The sequence below is a fragment of the Octodon degus genome, unplaced genomic scaffold (assembly GCF_000260255.1).
Source record: "Octodon degus isolate 3935 unplaced genomic scaffold, OctDeg1.0 scaffold00114, whole genome shotgun sequence".
NCBI lineage: Eukaryota > Metazoa > Chordata > Mammalia > Rodentia > Octodontidae > Octodon > Octodon degus.
The window spans coordinates 4,674,220-4,684,428 of record NW_004524690.1 but is presented as its reverse complement, the minus strand read 5'-3'; the positions used below and the strand labels follow the sequence as shown (position 1 = coordinate 4,684,428).

General features: G+C 42.7%; 1 pseudogene; it reads left to right on the top strand.

Moving 5' to 3' along the window:
* Positions 1-1,189: 1,189 nt before the first annotated feature.
* LOC101582104 overlaps positions 1,190-10,209 on the top strand; it is a 30,064-nt pseudogene continuing 21,044 nt past the window's right edge.

The window sequence follows — 10,209 nt, the reverse complement described above, 5'->3', positions numbered from 1 at the left end:
TTATTCCCACAAGTGATTTCCTGCCTTCTCCAATTGCATTATTTTCCCTTTATTCACTGGGCCCTTCTGCCCACATTGGCATCAGTGTTCTCCCCCTCTGCCTTGGCCTTTGGTCTGCATGGGTCAGCAGACAGCAAATTCTATTTCAGCCCATTTGCCTTTTCAAAATTTGAGTGTTGGACCAGCCAAACAGCTCAGCGGACTAAAGTGCCTACTTAGGCAGAGCGCGGGGACCAGGGATGGATCCCCAGTGTGCCATGCCAGCCCCGCCCCTGGGGTACACTGAGATGGAGACTGAGACTGGGCATGGTGGCACGTGCCCTGTAATCCCAGTGCTTGGGAAACTGAAAACAGGAGGATCACTATGAGTCTGATCTGTGTAGTGAGACTATATACTAAATACATTTTTTTAAAAAAGAAAATATTTGAGTTTTACCACCATGTGCACAGGATGGGCAGAAAGAGTTGTGCTGTCCCTGTGCACAGGATTGGAAAGATTACATTTTTGCATTTCTACATCTGCACATATTCCTTGGACAAGAAGGAGAAATGAATGTATCTAGTTGGGTAGCCCTTAGCCAACACTTAAAAGACATTGGTTGAAACATTGAGAAAACTAAACCTTTTTATTTTGCTTCTGGAAGAGGCCTGCTTGAGCTACACATGCCGGCCTCCCCCACTGGCTGCTTCCTAGATGTGATGGGCCACATCCATAATTTTTTCTTTTGCCCTGGTGATTCCTTCAACCTGTTTTCTTGCACTATCCCTCCATGAGACCAATGGCACAGAGCAGAGCTTAATAAGCTCTTTGTTTGAAAAAATTCCTCTGTGTTCCAAAGACCGGGTCATTAGCTCTGCAAATATTCCCTTGGGCTACTTCCAAGCTACTTAAGCCTCTGCCTTAACTGCACTGAGCTCTATTTCTTCTCTTCCTCAATACCTGTCAAATTCTCTTACTCGTATTTCACATTTACAAAACAAACCAAAAAAATAAAATAAAATAAACTCCAACACACTTGAGTCCTCATGCCTTAAAACCCTAACTTGATCAAATGAAAGTTCAAATCTTTGTAAATTCATGGTCTCTGGTCATTTACTCAACAAATAATATTTACAGCACATGTTAATGAGTGACAAGGATTGAGCTGAGTACTGGAAACATCAAAGCTGTGAAGATGCAGTTTCCATCATGGGGAAGTCTACAGTCCTGTGGGCGAAACCACCAAGCAAGGAGGAAATTAGAACCCAGAGTAAAAAGTACAATGACAGGAGTAAGTGCTGAGTAAGTTAGGGGTGCCCTGGTGAGGCTGGACCAGCAGTGAGGTTCAGGCATCCAGCCCTGTTGGAAAGACGGGAGAGATACTATTCCAGGAAAATATTCCAGAACACAGTAGTGAAGATTGCTACAGCAAAAGGATGAGGCTGGAGCGAAGGGTGGGAGAAGGTCGGGGCTTCCAGGTGCCAGCGTGCGAGTGCAGAAGCAGCCTCGCTTGTTTCCTTCCAGGGCCCAGGCTCTTCCTTAAGGGTCAAGCTCAGCATGAGTAAAACTGCTCCTTGAGTTGCAAACTTGGGCTCCTTGGAAGCACTCTGCCTTCGGGTCACCAGTGCCGGGGCTCTCTCTCTTCCCTCTTACTTGTCCTTTTTTCTCAATACTAGGCGGAATGATCCTGAAATAAAGTGCATGATGTGAAGGAAACCTGCACCTACGGAAGTGTGACAACAGTGCTGTGTGTGCCCCATCACAATTAACAAAAAGAGCCATTGTACAATGGAAAGGGTGGTCTTGGCTGAGATCTTGGGAGTCTGGTCCCCTTTTTCTGATTTTGAGACTTGGAGTAAAACTTAAACTTCTTTGCAATATATCTGGTCCCTTTTCCCTGTCCAGTACTTGAATCCTTTATGGACGTGCTCAGCTGGCTATGAAAGAGGCACAGACATGTGTGTGGGTGCACACATGTGCACGGGTACACATATACAAGTGCACCTTGGATAGATCACACTGATACGGGGATGTTTTAAGAAAATTTTAATATAAATGGTAGGTATGGGGTGACAGCACACTTTCTTTATCTAATGTTTTTAACCAGCGCATAATAGTTGTACAAATTTGCAGAATATAATGTGATATTTCAATGCATGCACACAATGGAATTCACTGTTCTTTTAATTTTTATGTATGTCTGAAAGTTTTCATAATAAAAAATTAGAAGACAAAATTTCCATAAGGGCACCTTTCTGGGTCTTGGTTGTTTCACACCACCTATTCTTCCATTGTGAAAATCTGCTCAGATAAACACCTTGGCTACTTCTTTCGTTGCTGAGATGAAATACACGACACCCAGAGTTAAAGGAGGAAAGTTAAAGAAGGAATTTCAGCCCACAGTTTGTAGAAGTTTCAGTCTATAACTAGCTTTTTGCTTTTTTTTTTTTTTTGAGGGGGCGTGGTTGGGGAGGTTGGTTTTTGTTTGAGACAAGGCCTCATTGTGTAGTTCGGGCTGATCCTAAACTCACTATGCAGCACAGGCTGGCCTTGAATGCAAGGCTATCTTCCTACCTTAGCCTTCCCAGTGCTGGGATTACAGGCAAGCACCACCATGCCCTGCTTATAGTCAGCTAGATCTAAAGCAGGGTGACATGGTGGAGGTGCACTGCAGAAGAGAAACAGTCTATGGTGTGTAACCAGAAGGCAGCAAGAAGCAAGTGGCAGCAGCAAGCCTGCCTTCCCCCATCTATTTGTATTCTACCCATATTATAAGCCCATTGATTGGTGCCACCCATACCCAGGTTGGAGCTTTCATTATCCACACCCAGAACTTTTTTAAGTCACTTTATCACCTACCTTTAATCCTATGTCACACACCATAGATCCAGTGACCTCAGAGAAACCCCCTGTGAGAGCACAAGATTTGGGAGACAGCTCCATACAAGCCACAGTAGCTAGTTATCCACTATCACATCTCCTTAGCTTTGTACACTTATGTCACCTCTTACTTTCTTGAGGAGCATTTTATTTACAAATGTAACATAAAGGCTTTGTGTCTTTGTAAATGAATTTCAAGATGATGAAACAAGAGAGAAATAGAGGGACTAGGGGTGTCTTCCCAGAGCCCCATAAAACATACCATAGATATGATGTCTGCGCTCTTGACACCTATTTGGAAAACAAAATGTCCCTTTTTAAGCCATGTGTCTCAAACAGGTCCCACTTTAAATTGGCTGCCAGTCAGAATCCCGTTCCTGTTTAGGTCACCAACTGCTCATTGTTTAAATAAGGCCATTGTGTCAGCTGGTTACCTGAGCACTCACTGGGGCTGCACATTGGTGGGCACAGTCCTGTAGCCACCTCCTAGTGCGGCCGGCCCGTCCTCAAGATGAGAATCGCTGAACTGGATGGCTTGTAGGGCTCTTTTGAGCTGTGATGCACTGTAACTTGGTGACCAAACAACACAAACTGTGTCTCAGGCCTCTCTCTCTCTCTCTCTCTCTCTCTCTCTCTCTCTCTCTCTCTCTCTCTCTCCACACACACACACACACACACACACACACACAGTTCCTCTTCACAAGTCTGTTATCTCTAGCTGAACTGGGCCCTCTCATTTCATAGGGAACAACTCTCCTTGATTCTACAGACTCATAAGCTTAGGATAAAGGAAATTAGAAGAAAGTGAAATTAAGGCAGATATTCTCAAATTCAGAAACCTGTTTAAAATCCTCTTTGAAAATGAAACAAGTCTTCATTTCTTTCTCATTGTATTAAAAATACATTGTAAGCTAACTCACCTTTCCCATGATTTAAAATGTACTTTCTATTACTCAGAATGCTCTTCTGTAAATGTGTTTTCTGAGAAAAGCTTTGTGAAAGCAGCTATCTGTCTAAAAATATAAGTACCTTCCTTTAGGAAGTCGCCACTCCCTTCCCCTCACATATTTGAGGAAATACTGCAGATCGGACTGTAATGATGTTTAAAAAAAGGGAAACTCAATCATCCAACCAGAAAACGAATATTCTTCCAGTGTTTTCATGGGAATCAATAACAGCCCACGTCAAACGTCAGATGCTTCAAGGTGAGTGGGGCCTCTTTCCTCAAGGTCACATACAGCCTTCTGTTCTCTGTGGGTTGAATGTTAACTAAATCTAAATGAAAGTCAACAAAAGGCCTTTTCATTCCTAGAGCATACAAAAGTGCAGAATTTAGGCCTAAGTTTGTGGTCTCCTCTACCTTCCATCAGCTGAATGAACTCCAGGAATTCACTCAATAATCCTTTGGGTGATCCTTCTTTAAAGCAAACCTAGACGTGAATGCCCCCTGGCCAGCTTTGGAGGTGACCCCCTGCTCCTCACTGGCAGCTCCGTTGCCCTGACTTGTCTGGATTATGTGACTATCATCGACGAGCACCTGGGTGAATCCGTGAAAGAACTTTGACTGCTTCTCTAAGACTCATCAGAAGTATTTACAAAAGAGATCTTCTGGACTTGGTGCTGTTTGGCCAAAAGGACACACGCCTGTGGGTACACTACCTCGCTCTGAGGGCAACAGGCGTTGTTAGGTCCACACCACAAGGCCATACGAGGTGCCAGCTGGACAGCACTCCTAGCAGCCGAAGTGACTGCATACAATTAGGACATCGCCTGTGACAGTATTGCATCCGACTAGGGAGGCTCATTATTAATAAGCACAGCACAATCCAAGGACAAAAATGTGCAAGTGCAACAAACTACTCATATCTGTGATACTGCCTGAAAGATGCATTCATCTTCAGTGTTTGGGAAAGCTTTATGCCAAATAAACAACATAAAGGAAGACAATGCCCAGGGCTTTGATTGCAAACTGCCTTGGTTCAGAGTTTGGCTCTATCCCTTCTACCTGTGTCACTTAGGACAAAATCCTTAATTTCTGCCTCAGTTTTCTCTTCTATAAAATGGGGATGATGCAAGCACTTATCTCAGAATTCTGTCTTTGGGAAAACACCCAGACAGACACTGTCTATGTTACATCTGTTTTTCTTCAGTTTTTATTTCTTGTTAGTGCATGTTTGCAGGACATGATTCTTCCTGGGGTTGGTATTGTTTGCTTCCTTATGAGCATGCACATTCTGTGGTCATAGGAAACATTGTTTGTCCTGTACAACTTGGCTAAACTGTAGCTGCCTTTCCAGCACCTCTTGCCTGTTTCTGCGCTAGGGTTGCTCACAGAAGAACTCTGCATGACATTTGGAGGACAAAGGTGAAAGTTCAGCCATCCTCCTTTGCTCTGGAGGTCAATGCAGGCTGGAGGCAGGGGACTGTCTCTCGCACAGCCCTCACTTGTCCACTGGCACAACTTCGTGGGCCAGAAGCCAGGCTCCTGCTTCCTGGGAAACCCCCAGATCTCTCCCCTCAGTAGCACTGTCCTCAGCCAGGCCTGGGTGACAGCTTCAGGATAGAGGCTGCACAGCTGCTACAGGAGACTCCATTGGGAGCTGCGGGCAGTGCCCACAGCGGGCCCCAGTTTGCTGTCACTGGACCCCACTGCATGCTGCTGACCTCATCCCATATCCAGTTTTCCTTCCTTCCCCAGTCTCAGGACCCTAGAGACACCTCCTTGTCACCAGATGGACCAGCTTTACAGGCCATCTCCAGCAGTTCCCACACTTGGATACAGGCCACTTGCTAAGCAAATCCCCGTTCTGTGTCACTTGTAATGATTCTGCTTTTCTGACTGAATCTTGACTTCTGTAGAGGTCAATACCAGAAATGAATCCAGAGGATGTGTTCTCTGAACTGGGGCTGGGCTATGTGAAACTTCTCACATATCTCGATTTAGAAATATTAGTAGCTATGTTCCACTGATTTTAAAAGATATCGAATAAAATATGGTGGTTAAAGTTATTTTAATTATTACTTATAGATAATCTGTAAGTTAAATGTTTATAGAAAACATGGCTCTGATGACTACTTTTTGCCGTGGAATACTGTCTTTCTTGGTGGGAGGAGAGAGAGACAGAGAGAGAGAGAGAGAGGCTGGAGATTGAAGCAAGGGCACTTGTACTGAGCTATAGCTTTAGCTATTTATTTTTTATTTTGAGACAAGGGCTCACAAAGCAGCCCAGGATAGGCTTGAACTTGCATTGCAATTCAAACTTGCAATTCTCTTGTCTCTGTCTCCCAGAGCATTGGAAATAACAGATGTGCACCACCACACCCAGGTGGCTGGTTATTTTAATTATTACCTTACCTTAGTTACTTTCCTGATTGCTAGGACACAATACCTGACACTCACACCTTTTTATTTATTTATTCATTTTTATTTTATTTATTTATTTTCAGAACAGGGGATTGAACTCAGGCCCTTGTGCTTCTACTGAGCTATTTCTCCGGCCCCCTGACACCCACAGCTTAAAGGAGGAGAGGTTTATTTTCACTCCAGTTTTTGAAATTTCCAACCTTGCATGACGAGCTGCCTACAACCTGAGATAGCATGGCAGAGGGGTGTAGTGGAGGAGAGCTGATTGTGGAATGGAGCAGGGAAGTTGAGAGAAAGCCAAGGGAGGAGTGGGGGAGAGGAGATGGACCCTCTCAGGCCAGGGGATCCAGGCACAACCTCCCATCATCATATTTAGCTACAAACCCATCAGTGGACTATTCCACTGATCTCCATATCCCCACGATCCAATCTCCTCCCCAAAGCCCCACAGCACAATGCCTACTTGGCAAGCAGCAAGTAATGCGTTCAATTCTTAGTACCAGAAAAAAGAAAGGAAAGCCAGGCTCCCTGTTGCTGCTTCTGCTGCTGCTGCTGCTGGTTGCTGCATGCCACACCATGAACTGTTTCTCCTCTGTGGTACACATCTGCTGTGCCACCCAGCCTTGGAGCCCTCTCTGACAATGGACTGAAGCCTCTACAAACTGAGCTAAAATAAAGCTCTTCCCCTTTAACTTTGGATGTTGAGTATTTTGTCTCAGTGATGAGAAAGGCAACTAAAACACTGTATTAAAATAGATTTCAGCAGGTACAAATACGACCCATAAGCTTTTGCAGTCACAACCAAAAAACTGTGAGACTCTTATCTATTCATATCAACAGAAACCAGGAAGGCATGTGTGGAAACATAATAAGGGCATTGGATCAGAATTGAAGAAATATAATTTGGGTCAGAGTAAATTTATGTATACAAAAATACAAAAATAAGAACTCTAGGTGGCCTGTGGGACTGGTAAACTCTAACCTTTAGCACCCAGGGCACAGGTGAGGTGCTTTGCTGGTGCTAGTCCAACCTTTTAACAACTTAGGAGGACTCTGAGCAGCCTGCAGGACTCTGGAGAGCTGTGATCTGTGGGCCCAGCGTGCACAGGGGCAGAGCTTTCTTGGTGTCATTTAAGAACTTTGGAGGACACTAGGTGGCATGCAGGATTGGTAAACTCTGACTTTTAACCCATAGTGCACATATGTGGAGCTTGTGCTGGTGCCTGCCCAAACTTTTAAGAACTTAGGAGGACTCTGAGTGGCCCATGGTTCTCTGAGTGGCCCATGGGAGAGCTGTGATCTGTGAGCCCAGCATGTGCAGGTATGGAGCTTTCCTGACTCCTAGTGCATCCATTTAAGGACTTAGAAGGACTCTGGATGGCCTGTGGGATTCCGACAAGGTGCACCACTTGGCCCCCAGAATGCAGGAGTAGAACTTGTTCTGGCACTGGTTCAACATTTTAAGAATCTGCGTGGCCCATGGGATCCTGATGTAGCCAACCAACACCTACACTAAAGCTTTTTGAGTATTGGCCAGACACCCACACTAGTAGTGAGAGCCTTCGTGAGTCCTCCCTGCTCCCCACTGGAGTGGAAACCTTATTGATGTACATTTCACCACTCTCTCACCACTGCTAAGTCTGGATGATTACTGGGAGCTTTAAAAATGCCAAAACACAGGAGCAAAAGGCAGTATCAATCCTCCAGTCTACTGTGAACAAATCCAGGAGACAAAGACATACAAGAACTTGGAAATCACACATATGAAATTTCTGAAATGATAACAACTGAAGTAAAGAAACAAGTCCATCATGCTACAGAAACAAGATTAGAAATAATCTCTCAGGTCAAAAAAGAAATGACAACAATTGTGAAAGAATTGCTCAACATAGCTAAAACAGACATAGATAAAAAAAATACAGTATAATAGAAAAATGATAGAAACAATGAACAATACAGGAAAGAAGAGAAATGTGAATAAAAGCAACACTGAGAGTCTATCTCACCTCATAAAGAATGGCTAACATCAAGAAGTCAGCCAATAACAAATGCTGGAGAGGCTGTGGAGAAAAAGGAACACTTCTGCACTGTTGATGGGAGTACAGACTGGTACAACCACTATGGAAGTCAGTGTGGAGACTCCTTAAAAAGCTAAGACTGGAAGGGGCCAGGGAGATGGCTCATTGGAATAAGCGCTTCCCTGGCAAGCGCAAGGGCCTGAGTTCAATCTCCGGTTCTGCAAAAAAAAAAAAAAAAAAAAAAGCTAAGCCTGGAAATCTCATAAAAGCAGCTATTCTCCACCTAGGTATTTTTTCCAGAAGAACTGAAAAACCTCATTACACAGTGATATATATGCACCCATGTTTATAGCAGCACAATTTGTCATAGATAAATCCTGGAAACAACGCAGATGGCCATCAACAGAAGAATGGATAAGGAAGATGTGGTATTTTTACACAATGGAGTATTATTCTTCTATAAAACAGGATAAGGGCCAGGGAGATGGCTCAATAGAATAAGCACTTCCTTGGCAAGCATAAGAGCCTGAGTTCAATCCCCACTTCTGCAAAAAATAAAAATAAAATAAAACAAAATAAAATATAAATATAAATAAATAAATAGAACAGGATAAGTTTGAGTCTTTTGTCAGTAAATGGATGCACCTAGAGAACATACTTTTAAGTGAAATAAATCAGACCCACATGTACAAACATTGTACTGTCTCCTTAGAGTGAGAAGCTGAAAGAGAAAAATGGAGTCTGAAAGATACAATAGATACTGGGGAAAAGGAATGAATTTATTCAAAATGAAAGAGTTACTGAGTTGAGGAGAAGGATGGGAGAGGGAGTGGGGGGAAGAGTTACAGAGTTGAGGAGGATAGGAGAGGGAGTGAGGGAAAGAGATATATCTATGTATGTAAGCAGGTTAGTTTGGACTACTGTATTGTGTATTTCTGCTGGTCTATGAAAAGAAGCAGTTAATGCTTCAATTTGCTTCATCTCCTTTTTCAGTTGTCTGTAATTTTTCTCTTCTTAATTTCTTATACATTTCTTTTCTGTCTTCAAGTTTACATGCACATATATAGTAAAATTATTTACTGGTTGGAAGACAACACTATGTATTACAACAAATACTGTGAAATTAATATTATTTTGTTAAGTGAAAATTTGTATCACTTGTAATTTTTTGTTCTAATTCTAACTTGTACTCTCAATAAAAAATATAGTAAAAATATAGGAAAGAATCAGGATAAATGAAACAGATTCAAAAAGAATTAAGAACTCCACTAAAAGCTGACAAAACTTCTTGAATGAGGGGCCAGGGAGATGGCTCAGTAGAATAAGTGTCTGAGTTCAATCCCTGGTTCCACCAAAAAACAAAACAAAACAAAACAAAACAAAAACTTCTTGAATGAAACTGAAGATAGACTTTCAGACCTCGAAGACAATCGTGCAGCTAATAAACATGAAAAGAAAGGTCTCTTAAAACTTGCAAGGAACCAGGAAATAATAATTCAGCAGCTACAAGATGATGCAAGAAAAATAATATAAGAAGATAGGTGTCAATGAAGTAACAGGAGACAGTGCAAATGTCAGAAAAAGACTATTTGTAGAAGTACTAACAGAAAATTTCCCAAACATGAGAAAAGAACCTGACATACATATAAGTGAGGCATATAGAACTCCAAACACCCATAATCAAGTAAATCTACACCTAGATGCACAATAACCAAGATCTCAGAAATTCATCAAAATAATAGAACAGTGAAAGCTGCTAGAGAGAAGAAACAGATCACCTACAGTGGAAAGCCCAAAACAATCACTGCAGATTTCTCAACAGCCATCAAATCAAGAAGAGTTTGGAGTGAACCATTTCAGGTCCTTAAAGAAAATAACTTCCAGGGGCTGGGGAGATGGCACAGTAGAATAAGTGCTTCCCTGGCAAGCGCAAGGGCCTGAGTTCTATCCCTGGTTCCACAAAAAAA